This window comes from Rousettus aegyptiacus, unplaced genomic scaffold, assembly GCF_014176215.1.
Source record: "Rousettus aegyptiacus isolate mRouAeg1 unplaced genomic scaffold, mRouAeg1.p scaffold_m13_p_6, whole genome shotgun sequence".
Taxonomy (NCBI): domain Eukaryota; kingdom Metazoa; phylum Chordata; class Mammalia; order Chiroptera; family Pteropodidae; genus Rousettus; species Rousettus aegyptiacus.
In genome coordinates, this window is record NW_023416309.1 from 5,393,402 (window position 1) to 5,411,860 (window position 18,459).

General features: G+C 37.1%; 1 long non-coding RNA gene across 1 annotated transcript; it reads left to right on the forward strand.

The window, feature by feature from the left end:
• Window positions 1-419: 419 nt before the first annotated feature.
• On the forward strand, window positions 420-1,883 carry LOC118603912. The gene is made up of 2 exons (XR_004951475.1): window positions 420-468; window positions 604-1,883. It is a non-coding gene; the product is annotated as an uncharacterized LOC118603912 (long non-coding RNA).
• Window positions 1,884-18,459: the final 16,576 nt, after the last annotated feature.

Consider the following 18,459-nt stretch of genomic DNA (forward strand, 5'->3'; position numbering starts at 1 on the left):
AAACAGACAACTACAGGCAAAGAAAATCTCAAATGCTCTGGAGAATGACAGTTCTGCAGTGTCTTTAATACATTTGAAATTAAGGAGGAAACATAAGGAAGATTACATGAAGGTGGGAGAAAGCAAGGCAAGGATTGAATTATAGGATAGTTAACAAGATTATGTGGTCTCTTGAAGGTGGTTATGCTTGTTGCAAAGGCGTGTTAACCTCGATGAACAAAAACAATTGACAGGGCTAGCTTAAGACGAAGTCAAACCTTATAAGAAAAAGTTATGTGCATGACTACCCACAATGATTTGCCCACTTAGGAATTTATGATCAGATCACCCTGGTGAGGTCACTTTCTATAAAACTCTTTTTGTTCACATTTTTTAGTTAAAACAAATGCCCCATCCTGCCTCACTACACTTTTCCATCAGGAGATGTGGTGTAGGTGAAAGAAAGAGCATGGAAAAGGAGTTTGCAAGGTCTTTATCCTCTGCCATCCCCAATGGGGCCTTATGTGCTCCCAAGAAACAGAAGATGCTCCTGCCTGAAAGATTGGTGATATTTCTGAATGTAGGGGACCAAGTGGCAGCTGTTTCTCACAAGGAGTTTGCAAGGTCTTTATCCTCTGCCATCCCCAATGGGGCCTTATGTGCTCCCAAGAAACAGAAGATGCTCCTGCCTGAAAGATTGGTGATATTTCTGAATGTAGGGGACCAAGTGGCAGCTGTTTCTCACAAGGAGTTTGCAAGGTCTTTATCCTCTGCCATCCCCAATGGGGCCTTATGTGCTCCCAAGAAACAGAAGATGCTCCTGCCTGAAAGATTGGTGATGTTTCTGAATGTAGGGGACCAAGTGGCAGCTGTTTCTCACATGGTGTTTATTAAGTGTCAGTAAACAAAATGGATGGAAAGGAGTCAAGATCTTTCCAACCTTGTTTTCCCCTTGGATTTAAAGTTTGCCATGTCAGAGATTCCTAAAATCTTTGAGGCCTGGATAAACCAAAACTATAACTGTAAGCATGGGCAGGCTTGCTTGCACCCTTCAAGACACTGCTCAGTAGTGAGGGGGGACACCAGAAATATGTATAGGCGAAATGCATAAAATGGGTAGCAAGAGATAATGGTGTGTGCTACATAACAAAACCAACATCCGACTTCATCTGAGAGACAGAGCTGCACCAATCTCAGCAGTGAAATCCTTCCAGCAACTGAAAGAAAATGAAGCCATGACTGAGGAGGGAGCTGCTCCATCTGGGTCCTGCTGAAGGCATTACGTGGGAGCTGGTTCCCTGACCAGGAAGTAGAATGGAGGAATAATAAGCTGGCCACACCCTTTCTTCTTGTTTAATGTGTGTATTTCTAATCCATATGGGGCTCAGGGGAGGAGAAAGGGCTTTGAACTTGTAAAAGTTAATAAACAAAAACCTTGTTTAAAATGAAGTTGGGAGGCCAGAGGGAAGCTTTGATGCCCTATATGAATCATGGAGCTTGACAAGAACTCTGTTTATAATAGTTCTTCTAACTTCCTCTTCTCTTCTATAAAAAAAGTATTGTATGATTTATTTCCCTGGACTTGCATGTTGTTTGCCATTAGACTGCATGTCTCAAATTGCAATTCTTCGTTGTTTCTGAATAAATCTAATTTTCCTGGAGGAATATCTGGCTATTTTTTTAAGTTTATCAAAGTCCAAGGTGACATGCTGATAAGTCCTAAATCTGACTAACAAATTGTCAGACTGTTTTCAGCTTTCCAGAATATAGTAAACTAAACTATCTGCTTTAGGCTGACTGGGGTCTCAAAAACAACATTGATGCCAGAATAAGGAAAAATGTAATTCATTTTGTACTCATTTTACTGGCAATTTATCAATGAATACCCCTCACAAAGATGCAATCAAATGCTGTAGATGGGTCAAAGGATGAGTTCATTAATGAGATAGTATCTGTGAAGAAGCAGAACTTTGGAGGAATCTTGAGAATAAACTGCTGCTTCCTAGTCAGGTTGCAAAGAGGAAACTAAGACTAAGAAATGATAATAGCTTAAGAAAACATAACAAGGTAATGGTAGGTCTGGGTCTAGAATATTTCAATGGGAGTATAAACCAGTTCTTGAGAGGTGAAAAAAATCTTTATAGATATGTGTATGTATACATATCTTTATTATATATAAATATATATACTTATATATCTATATGTACATATCTCACAGTTATAGATTAGATATAGTACATATGCTAGTATATATGTGGCATTAAAATTTCATGGGGGGCAGATAATGAGGAATAAAATGTCTAAAAAGGCTCTTTAGGGAAATAAATATGAAGAAATGGTTGAGAAACACTGGCCTAGAATCTAGGACTTCTAGACTCATGGTGTTCCAAGCTGATGTGAGGTTTGCTCAGCAGAAAAGTTTTGGGTGTTTACCTCTATAATTCTATCAGCGAGATGTTGTATGAGGTAATTTTACCATCTCTTGATTTATAATTAAAGACTACATAACTATATTTTTTGAGTTCCAATATCTTTCTTCTAATGATTTTAGGAGAGCTCTCTCTAACATATCTAAAATCAAGTTGTCTCCAATATTACATATAAACCATGGATCCAAGAAGAATTTTTAGAGGGAATAGAGAAAATATTTTTTAAACAATTAAAATCAAAGTACCACATAGAAAATTTGTGTGATGCAGTTAACGCAATGCTTATAGAGAGATTTATAGCACTGAGTACTTATGTTAGAAAAGAAAAATGGTCTCAAATCCACAATCAAAGCTCCAACTTTAAGAAATTAGTACCGGAGGAGCAATTAAAACCAAAAAAGGCAGAAAGAAGGAAACTAAAGATAAGAGCAGAAATCAGTGAAATTGAAACAGAAATCAAAAGGGAATACCACAAACAACACACACATAAAATCTGTGAGTAGCACACTTGAGTGTGATATATGTATCCTCTAAATTTCAGATAGACCTACCAAGCATTTTTTTTTTTTTTTTTGTGGTAGATAGTGTGAGGTACAGTGACTTGTGTCTCATTCCAGAATGGATGTCTTGGCACATCCTACTAGACCTCTGGAACCTGTAGAAACTGCCAGTTTGGCAGCCTCTGTACTTTTGTAGGTTTTATTTCTTATTCTTTGGCATATCCTTATGTCTTACTAAGGCATCCTGGGTACTTGCTCCTCTCTGTTGACCAGGTTCAATAAACTAGAATTGTCCAATTGAAATATAATATGAACCTCATAAAATTTAAATTTTTCTAGTGAACTGCATTTAAAAAGTAAAAAGGAAGAAGTAAAATTAGTTTTAATAATCTTTTTATTTAACCAAACTTATTCAAAATATTATAATTTCAATATACAACATACAAAATTATTAATGAACTGTTTTATTTTTTTTTGTATCAAGTCTTTGAAGTCTGGTGTGTATTTTATATTTACAATGCATTTCCATTCAGAATAGCCACATTTCAAGTACTCAGTAATCATGAATGGTTACCATATTGGATAGTGTTGCTCTGGAGTATATTAGGACTGAGCAGTCTAGTTGACGTAGTCCTGAGTTAAAGCAGAGGTGAACTGATCACTCTACCATGTAAAGGCAAAATTTATCTGGTGATCTTAATTGATGGTAATAGGAAAAAAAATATGCTATATTAACTGTTACATACCAGATGGTTGCTCCAGTAATGATACTGTATCTGGAACTTCAGCTGCAATTGACATCACCACCTGATTAAATTTATGATAACTCAGACCCATATTCAAGATCAAGAAGACTTTTGCACCAGCCATCTTGGCAAGTTAAATGGGGATTTGATAGAAATTACCACCCTTGTATCTTTTTAGACTTTGGTGGTGACATTAATCTTTGCATTTCTTCAAGAATATTGCTCTGTGTTTTCTATTTTGTCAGGGAGTATTCCAGCAGTTTCCACTTGACCCTTTCTTCCATAATTTTCATGGTCAGGAAAGCAATGTGGAGATTCTTCCAGTTACAAAGTAATCTTCTCACCATGCATGTCAGTTCTTGAAAAATGACCACAGGATGTGCCTACAGACCCATTAGATTTACTGTGAGATAGACTCAAGCTAGCATTCCACATATCACCTGACCTCCATAGTCCTCACTTGTAATAATGGATCATGATGATGTTGTGATTCTCCAGGGAGTAGTGACACTTCAGAGTCAGAATACAAGAACCCCTGTAAGGTCTGAGTATTTTCGTTTCACTAGTAAATGGCCATAAATCTTTCCAAAGAAGACTTGGAGGAAGAGTCACAGTCCATGCTTATGGCCATATTTCACAATCCTACTTCAGAGGGACCCATCCTACCACTCAGATAAAGATTTATGGCAAGAAGCCATAAATCTCTACTGTAGCAACTTAGTCTGGTATGTGTTCATTAAACCAAGAATTTTTCTTATATATTTTCCATTGGAACTTCATTAGGCTACTTATTCATTTCATTCCCAGGGACTAAATGGTCCATTTAGTCAGTCACATTTGCCTGTGAGGCAAAGGACTCTGAGTATAACTCTTTCTTTGGGGGTAATTATTCCCATCTTTACATAATTGTTAAGGATCAAAACCTGGTCTCAGCTGCACTGAGATCTCATTAGTATTTCCATTGAGCCCAGGGAGCCCAATTCCATGCTGGCATCTCCAGACTGCCCTCCCCAACCTATAAAGCCCAGCCACCATGGAAATTTTTAAAGATGTTGGTTATCCTCTTACCAAAGCACTGTCAGTGAGTGTGGCCAACAGGGCTGGCCTAGAAGACTGCACATGATAGATATACTTCAATTTTCTTTCTCCCTGAGCCGTGAGATCTCTTTACTGCAGTGCTTCTCACAGTGTAATCCTAGGTTCCAAAGCCAGCACCATTAGCATCACCCACGAGCTTGAAAGAAGGCAAATTCAAGCCCCTCTCCTTACTTAATCAGAATTTCTCAGTATGGGGCCCAGGAAACTGTCTAACTATGATCTTTAGGTGGTACGTATGCATGTTAAAATTTAAAACTCACTGTACGGTATGCCCTAGAAATTATGGCATCTCATACTCAGACTATAGGCCATTATTGAGTCTAAGCTTCAATTCACCAAGGAGAAAACAATAGAGGCTCTTCCGCAAGCTTACACTAACACATCTGAATCCTGAATTACAGGCAAATGCATTTATATTGATAATCAAACCATACATTTTATTTTGTTTAATCTAATACACTCAAAGTCCACTTCCATACATGCTAATTAGACTTCTGATGATACCAATTGGTGAGATCCTATGACTCCTTTGGTATGTAATATGTCTCTCTAGGAGTAGGCTTTGTACTTCTCTTTCTGGGTTGTGTGTGTATGTGTGTGCATGTGTCTACTACTGTCAGCAAAGAAGATTAAGGAACACTTTTTTCTCTGTACCAATGCATAAGAGACTTGGCAGATTTCCCCCGTTAATTCATACTGCAACTTCATAACCCTTCCAATCAGGCCTCGAGGAACTACATCTGTCCTAATGTCACAGGAGACATGAAATTCTTGTCATAGAGGTATTTTGATTTCACATCCATTACTTGAGTTTGGATTTCAAAGTTTCAGTGTCCTCTCCTCTGTGTAGGACAGTCAGAATATCTGGTTTGCCCAATAATGTTTATAATGACCTCTGTTGCCTTAACAAATAAATGCTACATTTTTGTCTTAGCAAGTACATGCCAAAACTATCTCTCAGCTCTTTTCTCTGGACCCAAACTGCATCCCTTGCCACTACCAGGAATAATGTGAGTAATTGTGATGCTACTACATGTCTGGAAAAGAGGTTATTTGTCCTCTCATCAAATATGTGATCCATTTTAGGATCCTTTTTTGAGAGCCAGTCTCTTGGGTACCACTGATTGTATTAGCATCTGGTAGGAAACAGGTGATACATTGAAAAGAGACAATTGAAGAGACTAATAAAGTCACTATTTGCAAATGTGTTTTGGGATAACACACACATGGGGATAGTAAAGCACCCAGGAATTAGCAGCAGTAGGAAGCTGTTATCACCCTAGTCCTGGAGGGACAAAGGGAAGGAATGGTTAGTGAATCCTGGCAAAAGTTGCAGGTATTGGAGAGAGATCAGCAAGCAGAAGCTGTGACCACCATTAATTCCATACCATGGCAGAATGGGAGCCAGGGGAATAAATAATCCAACCTCTCACCTCTGACTACCTGATGGTGGCTCCCAATGGCTGAACCCAAATCCAAGCCAGAGGGAAGTAGGACAATGCAGTCCTCAGAGATCAGTCTTCCAGGGTCCATGACAGGGTAGAGAAGTGTGGGGATTGGGTCTCAAGTTTTTCATTTGCTATAGGCTGAATTGTGTCTCCCCAGAATCCTATGTTGAAACCCCAATGTGACTATATTTGAAGATGGGGCCTTTACTGAGGTAAAGGTAAATGATGTCATAACAGTAGGGTCTTAATCTGGTAGGACTAATGTCCTTATAAGAAGAGGAATAAACACCAGATCTCTCTGTCTCTCTCCCTCTCTCTCTTATTCATTCTTATCTTAGGACACAGTGAGAAGACAGCTGTATATAAGCTAGGAATAGAGGTCTCACGAGACACCAACCCTCATGGCACCTTGATCTTAGACTTCTAGCTTCCAGAACTGTGGGAAAATAAATTTCTGTTATTTAAGCCACTCAGTCTGTGGTATTTTGTTACAGCAAAAGCTGACTAACACATCATCTATAAGATGATGATTGTAACACGTGTCTCATGGCATTCCTGTGGGGATTAAATGACATAACATACAATAAGTTTCTGAGCTGGGTTGATACACAATAATTAATCACTTCATTATTTTTATTATCAGTGTTAAGAGTTAACACTGAATCTCATTTTAAGATTTTTAGATAATACTCTCTGGTTTTTCTTTTGAGCTTCAGTTATCTTTTTTGAGGTGAATCATATAGGTGTTCATACATTATATATACTATGTGGTTTAATATGCCTTTTTACATTTTATTTGTAACCTGTTTTTTGTTGATCTCTCACACCCCTCTCTCACCTCTGTAGCATGTTGGATTAGTGTCTCGTTTTAGCAGTTTATAATGTCTTTGCTGGTTTATAACAGATGGTTCTGAGTTCATTATTCTATAAATGTTGATTATATTATTTTTTTTCTGAGTGAATTACTTTGTATCAGTCCCTGATGAAGCTCACCTACCATGTATCAACATGTTCTTCTCTAATAGCAGACTCAACATTATTTTTATTTTTATCTTCTATGTTTTACATCTTGCCTTGCTTGTCTTTTTAGTTCATAAATGCTTATGGGCAAAAGCACTAATTTCATACGATTTTATATGTCAGTTTCAAGCATCGAACACACTGATAGATTTAAAAAATACTGAAATCTTTTCAGGTAAAAAAAATTATATTTTAGGACTCAAATTATTTAGATTTACTGGAACAGTAGGTATGCTTGTAATACAACACTATTATCCAGATATTCTAGTACTGGACCACATGACAGAAACCCAGAAGTGTGGGGCTCACATGAATCTTTTAAAAAAGGATGATAATGGTGAAATAGTGTGTTAGCTGTTAAGATTATTCTGTTTTAGCAATAATACAGAAATTAGGACAAAAGAATAGTTTAATAATAGCGACGGCTTATTGAATTCTACCATGGGTAGATATTACTAGTTGTTGGTCATGTTGTATGTATTATTGTAAGACTGTTGGACACTTGGCTCTGCCTTCTCCTCTGCTACTCACCCCACCCAGAAGAATTTAAACCACTCGATTGGATTTAACCAGAGATGGGGTTTTTCTAGGTGAATGTAAGCAGGTAAAAGGAGAAAATAAATTAAGAGTTTCCAAGGGAGAGATTGAACGATGGACCATAGGATCTAGGCTGGTTCAGGATGGATGTGCGAAGGTTGAGAGAAAATAAAAAAACTGGTATAGCTAATGGGTTAGAAGTTTTTGAATTCATTTAATTGCTAGAGTTTATGATTTCAATAAAATGAGGTTGTAGTAAAAAAACTGGATATTTGAAATTCAGATTTTGGAGGAAGTGTGGTTATTACTAATGGCAAGGTCATGAGTAAGACCATGGGTGTAGGAGACTGAGGTATAGTAGTAGAAAAGATTTTAAGTGACAAAGAGCTAAGTGGTCTAGGTATTGGACTGATCTTCCAGTGAATGCTGATGTACTGAGAGTGGTGACTGGAATAGGGGTGGAAGGGATGGCAGGTGTAGTAAGTACAATAAGGGCTTCCTAAAAATACCCACGTTCTAATTCCTAGAACCCACAACTATGTTACTCTAGTTGGCAAAAGGGGCTTTGCATGTATAATTAAATTAAAAATCTTCAGATTGGGAATTTATCTTTGACTACGGGTGTGAGGGGCAAGTCATAACGATTCTTATTAAGAGTGAGGCAATAGAGCTTAGTCTGAGAAGGAGATGTGACAATGGAGAAAGAGGTTGGAGTAATGTGGGGCATGGGTCAAGGAATGTGGGCAACTCTAGGAGCTAGAATAGGCACAGAAACAGATTCTCCCCTCTAGAAGGAATGTAGCCCGGCTAAAGCCATTTTAAACTCCAGAACAGTAAGATAATAAATTTGTGTTGTTTTAAGCCAATAAGTTTGTGATAATTTTTTATAGCGGCTGTAGGAAATGAACATAGCAGATATGAGTCATTAATAAAGTAGGGTGAGCGCTAGCAGTGGGTAGGAGGTGGGATAATGAATGATAATTGAGGACTCAATGCCTCAATTTACGTTTAAATGTTGCTAGGGTTTGAGGAAGGAATCTGACAGATGATATATCATGAGTTCCAGGGCTTACGATGGAAGGTTTGGGAAAGGTGCAAAAAAAAGATCAAATTAGGGTGGGTCCAGATCATTATAAGTATATATTGATGGAGGATCCAGGAGCTTAGGTTTCTGGTGGCATCTGGATAAACAAGGAGGTGAGGGGGAGAGTCCTGAAGGTTTCTTATCTCTGGGTAGTTGCATTTCTTTTTTCAACACAGATTTATTCAACCCCTACTCTGAGAGGGGCATGAACAGTTTGGTGGCCTGTGGGCAAGTTAGTGTATCCTCCTGAGGACAGTTCTCCTGAATAGCAGCAATTTGAGTTGCGCAAATCTTCTTCTCTCTCTTCTGGGGGCAAAGTGGTACAACAGGCTGGATGGGTCGAGGAGGATGAGAAGGACAGAATGTTGATGGGAGCAATGTCTTACTTAAATAGGAAGGTTGGGACTTGATGAGCTGGAGAAAAGACAAGCCACCTAAAATGGAAGAAGAATCAAACTAACATCAGATTCCTTATGCACAACATTAGATGTTAGATGTCAGTGGAAGAATGCCTTCAAAGATCTGAAAAAAATAGAACTGAGGACCTAGAATTTTATACCAAGTAAGAATACAAATCGAGTGTGAGTGAGGGCAGGAGTTTGCACTGGAATGGCTCCTTTGCCTTTCTTTCTTCTATGCTCCATATTGTAGGGGGCTGGCTCTACAGCCTGCAGTTCCCAGGCTTCTGTTTCATTGGCTTCTGGTTGGGTTCAAGCATGAGAATTCAGGAGGAATGAAGTAACTGGGGCATAATTCTTTCCAATTCCTCCTACTCCTACCCCTCTAGTAAAATCTGACCTTTGTTGTGTGTGTTTCCTGTGGCTTCGGTTTCTCTCAGGTGATCTGGCCCAGGGCTGGGATCTGCTAACATCAACTCTCGCTTTGTCCTGCCAGCCTCGATTTTTGAATGTGCACTATCTATAATATCTGGGTTGCCTTTCTTGTTTGGTTTCTCAGTTCTTCGATAGCTGATTTTCTCCATTAATTTTCATCAGTTTAAATGCTTATAGTGGTTTCACTTTCCCTTTTGGGAATCTGAGTGATACGGCAAGATAAGACATTTTCAAAAATTTATGGGATCAGAAAGATTACCTCTGGCATACTGTCTGTTAGGGAGTTTCATGATGATATATACTCTAGAAAAGGAAAAGAGGAATTCAAAAAACGAAGCTGGATTCACTCTAAGAGGACAAGAGTGAGCAGTGGTTTGAATTCTAGAAGCAGTGAAAGAAAAGCCAGAGTAAGAACTATGCCACAGGTCTGGAGCACAAACACTGCAGCTTGAAATAGGAGTACAGAAGTCTGAAAAAAGGCAATTTAAAACCACTCCGCCCCACCCCCCAATGAAATCCATGTAAAATGACACGATGTTATGATCCAAACTTAAAGTAAAATAAAAACTGCAATGATTTTAAACAAAATTGATAGAAAGTAAAACAACTCATTTTACCTTGATGCAGGAATCATTCTTTTCTTCATGGTCCAGGAGTTGTTACACAGGACTTGAAAAAAAAGGAAATATAATCCTAGCTTTATACTTGGTCTTGCAGTAAAAAATATTGAGTCATATTAATGTAAATGCTGGTTTATTGGTCTTTTAACTTTTAAAGTCAGCCTAAATACAAAAGATGGAAGACTTTATTGTGGTTGCAGCAAAGGACATAAATGTTAACAGCTTGCTACTGTAACAGTGAAAGTGCGGCTGTAGGAGTCAAGGAAGGATAACTGAAGAATGATAAGAGGCATTAATATTCTCATTTTGCAAAGGGTAGAATGAACCAACTAAACTTGATAGAATAAGTACAGGACTACTATATTATTTAAAGTGATAAAGATAACCAACAGTAGTCTTAAAAGCAATACTGTAATTGTCAAACATTAGGAGAAGGATGAGTAGCACACCTGAAATCAATAGATTTTGCCTCCAATTTTCAAATCAAGAAAGAGGCTGCCTCTGGAAATTGGTGGAGAACAGGCACGGTAGGGGGTAGGTGATGTTTCTTTTCAGCCTGAACTCTTTTTTATTCTCTGATTCGCTTCCAAGAGGTTTTAAAACATATTGTAATAAAACAAAATAAAATGTTAACAGCATTTGTCTCTGGAAAGTAAAACTGTATTTCCCCACTTCTTTTTGCTTTATTTTTTGAGTTCTCTATAATGAGCATTTATTTCCTTTTTCATGGAAGTGATGCAGGACTAACGAATCCCCCAGAGTGGGTACTCAAGTCCTTTGCCCACCAGAGAAGGTCCTTGGCTGTGCACAGGAAAGAATTCAAGAGCAAGCCAGAGTTAGGGATAAAGGAAAGTTTATTAGAGAAGGGATAATGCTCCATAGACAGACACATGTCTTCTCTCAAAGTCAGAGAATGAGACCCTGAGTGTTTTAGGAATTGGGTTTATATCTGCTTCTTAGGTTCTGTGGAAAATTACTGATTACGGGGAGCAAAGAATGGAATGAATGGTTGGATTTATCTTTAACTTGTGCAGGGTAGAGTTTAAAGGTTTTTTTTTTTTCCTGTTTTCCTTTCATGATATGGGTAAGCGGTGTTAAAGGTATGAGGAAGCAAGTTGTTAGTAGTCTCAGCAGAAATCTTCCTGTAGGTTCCGCATGGTCTGGCTATATGGATGATTAACCAGGTTCCCCAGGCTAACTGGCAAGTAGCAGGCTCTGAATTTCACTTGGTTTAACATTACTTAGTTAATCTGTGTAGTTCTTTTACTTCTTTTCTATATGAGAAGAATTTGTTTACTTTTGAAAATTAATCAGGAAGCAGTAGCAGGCGGTCGTTATGAGTATGGTTCAAACATTACTGGTTATGTAAGTGATCTAGATTGTTATACTGTATTTCAGTTTCTTATCTTTAAAACTGAGATATTAAATATAGTACTTATCTATTAATGACCATTCTGAGGATGACATGAGTAAATCTATAGAAAGCTGTGGGCCGGTACCTGGCGCTTTGCATATACTGTATAAGTGCTTTTACTATTTTATCACTGTGTTGTTGATGCTTTATGATCTAGATCCAGAAGTACCCTTCCCAATGTTTCTCTCTCTGCTTTCTTTCCGAGCTGTTTGCTATTCTCCATTCACAAATGGTACCTCTCACTTTTACCTTCTGTCCCAATTGTTTCATTTCCAAATCAAACTTTTTGAAGTTCAACTTATGTACGTACCCATTCTCTGTGTGCCTTTCTTTGATCTTCCCTGCTAGGAGTATCTTCTCCCTCATCTACACATCACAGCTTTTATCTCTGCCCTGCGAATGGAAGTTACCAAGATAGAGTCATTTATGTCAAGGGAACAGAAAAGAAATGGAGCTGGGAAACCCTGAAGAAATCTGCCTTGAGCATGTTTGACTCATAAACTTTTGAACATTTAAGCCAGCTGTGAAACTTTACTTCCTCCTTACCAAGGCCTCTAGACCATCTGTATTCTTCACCTTGAAAAGAGCCAATTGGTTTTACCAATCCTAATCTTTTGTTTACATAATGAACCTGACCAATCTGTGCTACACTAGTCAGAATCCTTCATTTGCCCGAGAGGACCAGAATAGGAACTGCACACATGGTTTTCTGCCTTTAAAAGCTCTAGTTTTGTCTTTCCCAGAACACATTTCAATTTTTCCTAATTTGTGACTCCAGAGTTCAAATCTTAATAATACCCTAAATAAACTTTATTCTACTTTGCTGTATTCTTTATTTATGTACATCTGTATGTATTTTTTTTTCAATTAGGCTACATACTCCTGAAAATAGAATAAGCATTTTATTTTCAAGTACCTGGCAGAATGTAGATGTCCCACCACATATTTTATAATGTACCCTAACAATTAATTTAGAGAAGAAAAGGATAAGCAGTGTGGTATTTTTGTTGAAATTAAAATCTCAATACTCCTTTCCTCTCTGGTGGAATTGTGCTTGTTTCACTTTTGTATTTTCTCTGATAATAGGCTGGGATAAGACTTAGAAGCAGCCTTGATAATAAACCACATTTCTATTTCCAATAAATCTTTAGTTGTTCAGTGTAGGAGCTCATTAAAGTAGTTTTCTTTGTTTACTGAACAAAGACCAGTTTTCTGCTAAAATGCTTACTCATTCCTTTGTGACGTTTGATCCCATTCAATTGTTGCAGAAATAACCTATTTGCTGTCAACATAATTTTCCGCTCTTGTTTCTATAGGTGGCGCTAGTTGTGCATTTGAAAAGCGATAAATTGGGCTAAAAATTAACCTTGCTTAGACATACTTGAATAGTCATTTGATTTCCCTTCTTTCTCTCAAGATTTTTGCTTTGTATTTACTTACTCTTAGAGAATTTCCCTAAGCAATGTTTTTGAGATGCTGCTCTAAAACAGGTCATTAAAACCTGATCCATGGGATTGTCTTCAACATCTTTGGATGCTGAAGAAAATAATAGTGATTCATAGTGATTATGAATCTGTTATGTTATAACATTAATTTAAACAAATTATATACTAATCATACCTGGTTAAATACAGAATGCTAATTATTAATATTAGCAGAAGCACTCCTAGCATTTTATAGTTTATAATATTTCATGCCTAACCTCTCTGCATCCTTTTTATTAAACATGTAAATAAAAGGGCTGACATTTCTCCTTTCAATATTATTTTTGTATTACGATGTGAGCATTTGATATCATTATGCTATGGTAATATTTTACTTTTGAAAAATAATTTACAGCAAGGACTTAAATGTGAGCATCTTGTGCTTTGTCCCATAAGTCCAATGCCTAAAGAAATCTAGCAGTGAGCTTGATGAGATCAAGTAAACAAGAATCAGAGTTCTCTGCTTTTTTTTTTTTTACAAAATGTATTCCCTAGGGTTCTTCCCTTCTCCCGCCTCCCCCCGAGCCCCCACATCCCCGACCTCCACGCACAGACACACACACACATAAATAAGCACATGGTGTCTATATATAAGAAGTTGATCATGTTAGCTTAATGAGGGGAGAACAAAATCAGGGAAATCACATGGATTTGGGGAGAGAAGTGTAGCCATTATATATGACACTGATTGCAGGAGAAGGCAAATGACATTTATATAGGCACGGATGTTTTTATGGGTGTGTGGCCTATGCAGTCACATACGGCTCTCTGCTTAGGAGAATCCTAAGTACTTGGTTTAATGCTCTCTGCTTTTCCTGTCTAGAAAATGTTAAAACATTATCAAGAATTTTATTTCTTATTGGACCCTTCAGATCATTTATGTGGTCCCATCTATAAGCTTAATAGCTTTAAAAACAGTTGCAGGACTAGAGTGGAGAAATTTGTAATAGATGCCATATTCTATGTAACTATCTTCAAGGATTTGAAATGGAATGAAATGGAGACTCAATAAGAAATTCCCTGAAAATGACCCCAGCACAGGGTCACTGGCAATGGGCCATGGAGGAGACTTCTCTGTAGACCCTGAGCAGATGGCAGCTGAAAACTGCTGCTAGCCTTTACTCATCCAATTTAAAAATGCACTCTCAGCATACTGATGCTGAGAACTTCTTTTGTTAAGAATTTTTGACACTTTTCCAGAAATACTCATATCACCTCCCATTGCATTGATTTCCCAAATAGATATAAGATTTTTTTTTCTGGTAGGCAGAACACATTCTAATTAAAAAAGATGGAACTAAGTCACCTATATATTTAGCCTAATGCAAACCTATAATTGCATTAACAAACTGGGTGATTTTGAAATTTGGAGCTGAAACTTATAACTACATGGCTGGCATCCTTTTTCAGAGAGAGATGACTTTATCAGCTGTTCACATGGCTGTGTTCATCAGCAGAAAATAAATGAGTCTGTGCTTAATACAATTTCTCCTTGGAGTTAACTTGCACTGAAGTTTGTAAAATTAGATCTGGGGGGAAAATCTGAGCATCCATGGCTTTGCCTCCTGCTGTGCATCCTAGATGCCTCTCTCGGTATGTTTCACAGTGTTTTGGGGGCTTATCTATTAAAGCTGTTTATATTATTGTATCTATTAAATAAAAGAAAATTTTCTGTTCTAGCCTTTATAATAAATATTTTAACAGGGACACATGGGGACAGCACCCGTATCACTGCAGACTTAGGAGCAGAGTTCCTGAGTCTTGAATATTTAGCACATTGGGGTTCTTGAGTCTTGCCCTTGAAAGAAACTAGAATAATATTTAGATCCAAATCCTTTTTATGTAGAATCATTTATATTCATCATCACTCATTCATTCATTCTCCATTTACTATTTATTCTTGGCTCTTGATTTAGAAATGAATGTAAATTTGAAGCTTGTAGGACAAAGACTAATGTTGAGGCTACTGACAGTTGGAGTTAAAGAGATCCTAACACTCTCTCATGTAACCTAGAGAAAGGAAGGAATTTGTACAAAGCTATAGGTTTATTAGTATCCACTTGCAATATGCAACCTCCTTTGAGGCTAATTTCAAGGAAGGAAGTCATCATGTATTTCAGAACTATCAAGTTCACTATACCCAATGGGAGCTGAACATTTTGCACATTTGCCATAAAATTTGAATTATTAAGTCAGTGAGGATACAGCATTTTCTCCCTATTGCCTGGTTGTGAGTACTCATGAGCCAGTGCCTCTGAGTAGTGGAGCCGAGCTTTTTATTCAAAAGTCCTAATGACACACTGTGAGGAATCAGAATTCAGTAATTTTACCACAAAGTAATATTTTATCTTACCATTTCTACAAGAGATTATGGTATTTAATTATACATTCCTTTAGAGTTTGAGGTCAGTAAAGGCAAATTAGAATAAGTGTTTATTTCAGTGGGTTTCAAGTGTAAGTTAACAAACATCTCTAAAATAAAAACTAGGGTTAATTTTTTCTTCCTAATTTAGAATTGCATTAATGTAAGGTATAATGCTGTTCTACTGTAACACAATTCATTTGTAATTTTTATAGACTAATTTAAAAAGTGATTAAAATAATAAGGGTAATATAGAAATATGTGAGAGGTAATCATCAAATAAAATTGGCATTTCTGTAGAAATATACACTAAGAGTTTATTCTTTTTTCAACAACAACAAAAAAAACACTTAGCAAAGTGTCCAGATTTCTGTATAATTTTCTTTGTCCTCTCTTTAGTTCTCTATGACAAAATCCTAGGCCCAAGAAGAACATTTTTTCATTTGATTTGATCTTTTTTCCTGGAAGTGTGCTACCTAAAGCCAAGGCTTCCAATGAACAATCAAGATTATTCCAGAGACTTATAAAAAGTAAAAGCTCCACAGAATCAAAAATAAGAAAAACAAAGCAACCCATAATGCCAGTGCTCAGAGATAAGCACTGTTAATACAATGGTTATGCTCCTCTAGAACTTTTTCCACGATGTAGATTAATCACTGTTGGTCTATCTGTCTATCCACGTAACTCTTTCATTGATCTATATTTATGTTTCTCCAATATATATGTATCTATAAGGTCATTTTACCCCTTTTAGGACTGTTGCTATTTTCATGTACTTTCTTGTCCTCTCCCTCAGAGAAAGGAGTTTGGGGACTGTCCTCAAATCTTCTCCCCATCCCTTTCCTACTGTCTCTGAGGTTTTTGCCTGTGAATGTGAGCCTGCCTGGGTATTGCCAGTCGCTACATCTACATCTACAAACCTACCTCGGAACTTCGAGAGACAGAAAAGTAGTTTCTACTTCAAAAGGTTGTAATCTTCACACGTGGCAGTCTCAAGGAAAAACATTGTTTATCTGATTGTGAACAATTTCTAAAGGAGAGTCCATCACTTGCCTTGTGTGTAGTTGCTGTGATTCTATCTAGACAATTTTGCATCCAGTCCCACCTGTGAATTGCAGAGTGCTCCATGGTGCTCTCCAATAGCCCATGAAGAAAAGCTTTCGATGGGATTGCAGTTCTTTCTGGCTCTCTTTTGGCACTTCTTGGCTCCTGAGGCTTCTCATAGCAATTTTCCTCACTTTAATAAGAAGTTTCCCCTTCTGCTACTTCAAGTTAGTATTCTTCTAAAAAATTAGAGGTTGGTCATTTTCTCCTCCACAATCAAGAAAGAAAGGGTGTGTGTGTGTGTGTGTGTGTGTGTGTGTGTGTGTGTGTGTGTGAAAGAGAGAGAGAGAGAGAGAGAGAGAGAGAGAGAGAGAGAGAGAGAGAGAGAGAGTTCATTTAGTATTCTTATTTTTTAAGTTTCGGAGCCTTTCAGTTCTCTCAAGCCCATCTGTCTGTACTCTCTGCTCTCTCTACTAAGCCATTAGCTTTTAAAGTTTCCAGGAAAGAATTTGGGGGCCTAAAAAGTCAATAGGACTCAAAGAACTGTCAGCATACTTATATACAGAAGCTAACCAATCTCAGTCAACCGCAGATGAGTAAGGCTAACACTTGTCTATAAAGAAAAGCTATTTCAACTATTTGCCAAAGCATCGACCTATGAGCCATTATGTTTGTCATTTTCACAGACACAGTGCTATTAAAGTCATTCACCTACTGGGAATATTTTCAAAAAAAATGTATTCCCCCATGGGAAATTATTAAAAATTTAGAATGGCATGTTTTAACTACTGAATATTAATGCAACCTTTCCTAACAACTAGTGGAATAATCAAATCCCTATCTATGAATAAATTAAAAAGTTAGTCCAGGTTTTTTCATATGTACCAGTAATTTTTTCATATGTACCAGAAATTTTTTCATTGTGACATTTATTTTCACTTTAGGATTTAGACAAGATTGTAATAGGACTGAGAAAAGCAGAACTTTGCATTTTGTAAATATACATAAGTGTGCCCATTTTTGGCTTTATGAGAATTGTTTGCATTTGAGACGAATGGATTCAGACCTCAATTCCATGTGTGACATACACCATTATCGGTATTACTCTCCACCAAAAGGTTCAATTTAGCTGATGGTAAAATTAAGTTGACTACCTTGACTTAGCTATAACATGTCATATGTCATAACTTGAATGTCCGAGAAAGTGGATCGGAATTATAGTGATTCACTAGAGATTAGCACTTTAGGAATCAGGAAACCTGGATAGTCCTGCCTATTCAAAACAAAATTCAGCAATTGTCTGTGGGCCTCATGTGTTTGGGGTGTGTAAGTGTATAAGAGTGTGTGTGTGTGTGTGTGTGTGTGTGTGTCTGTGTATTTGTGTGTATGTTCATAAAAATGGTACAAGTTAAGAAGTTTAGCATAGCTAAAATATGGTGTGTTATGAGCATTGGTGGGAGATAGAGGTGAACAAGTTAAGTCAGATCATGAGGGACAATATATGTCATGCCAAATAAATTGGATTTTATTTTTTAGATATTAGAGAAATATTCATTTTTCACTTTTTAATTAGAAATAATTTCATACTTATATAAGAGTTGCAAAAATAGTACAAATTGCCATATGCTGTTTACCCAGCTTCTTCTAATGTCAACAAGTAATATGTTTGTCAAAATTAGAAATTTTACATTGGTATAATACTGAAAACTAAATTCTAGTCTTTATTCATATTTTTACCATTTTTCCCACTGTTTTTTTCTGTTCCAAAATCCAATCCGGGATGCCACATTGTATTTAATTGTCATATCTCTTTAGCATTCTCTAATCTGTGACAGTTTTCAGCCCTTTTTTGTCTTTCCTA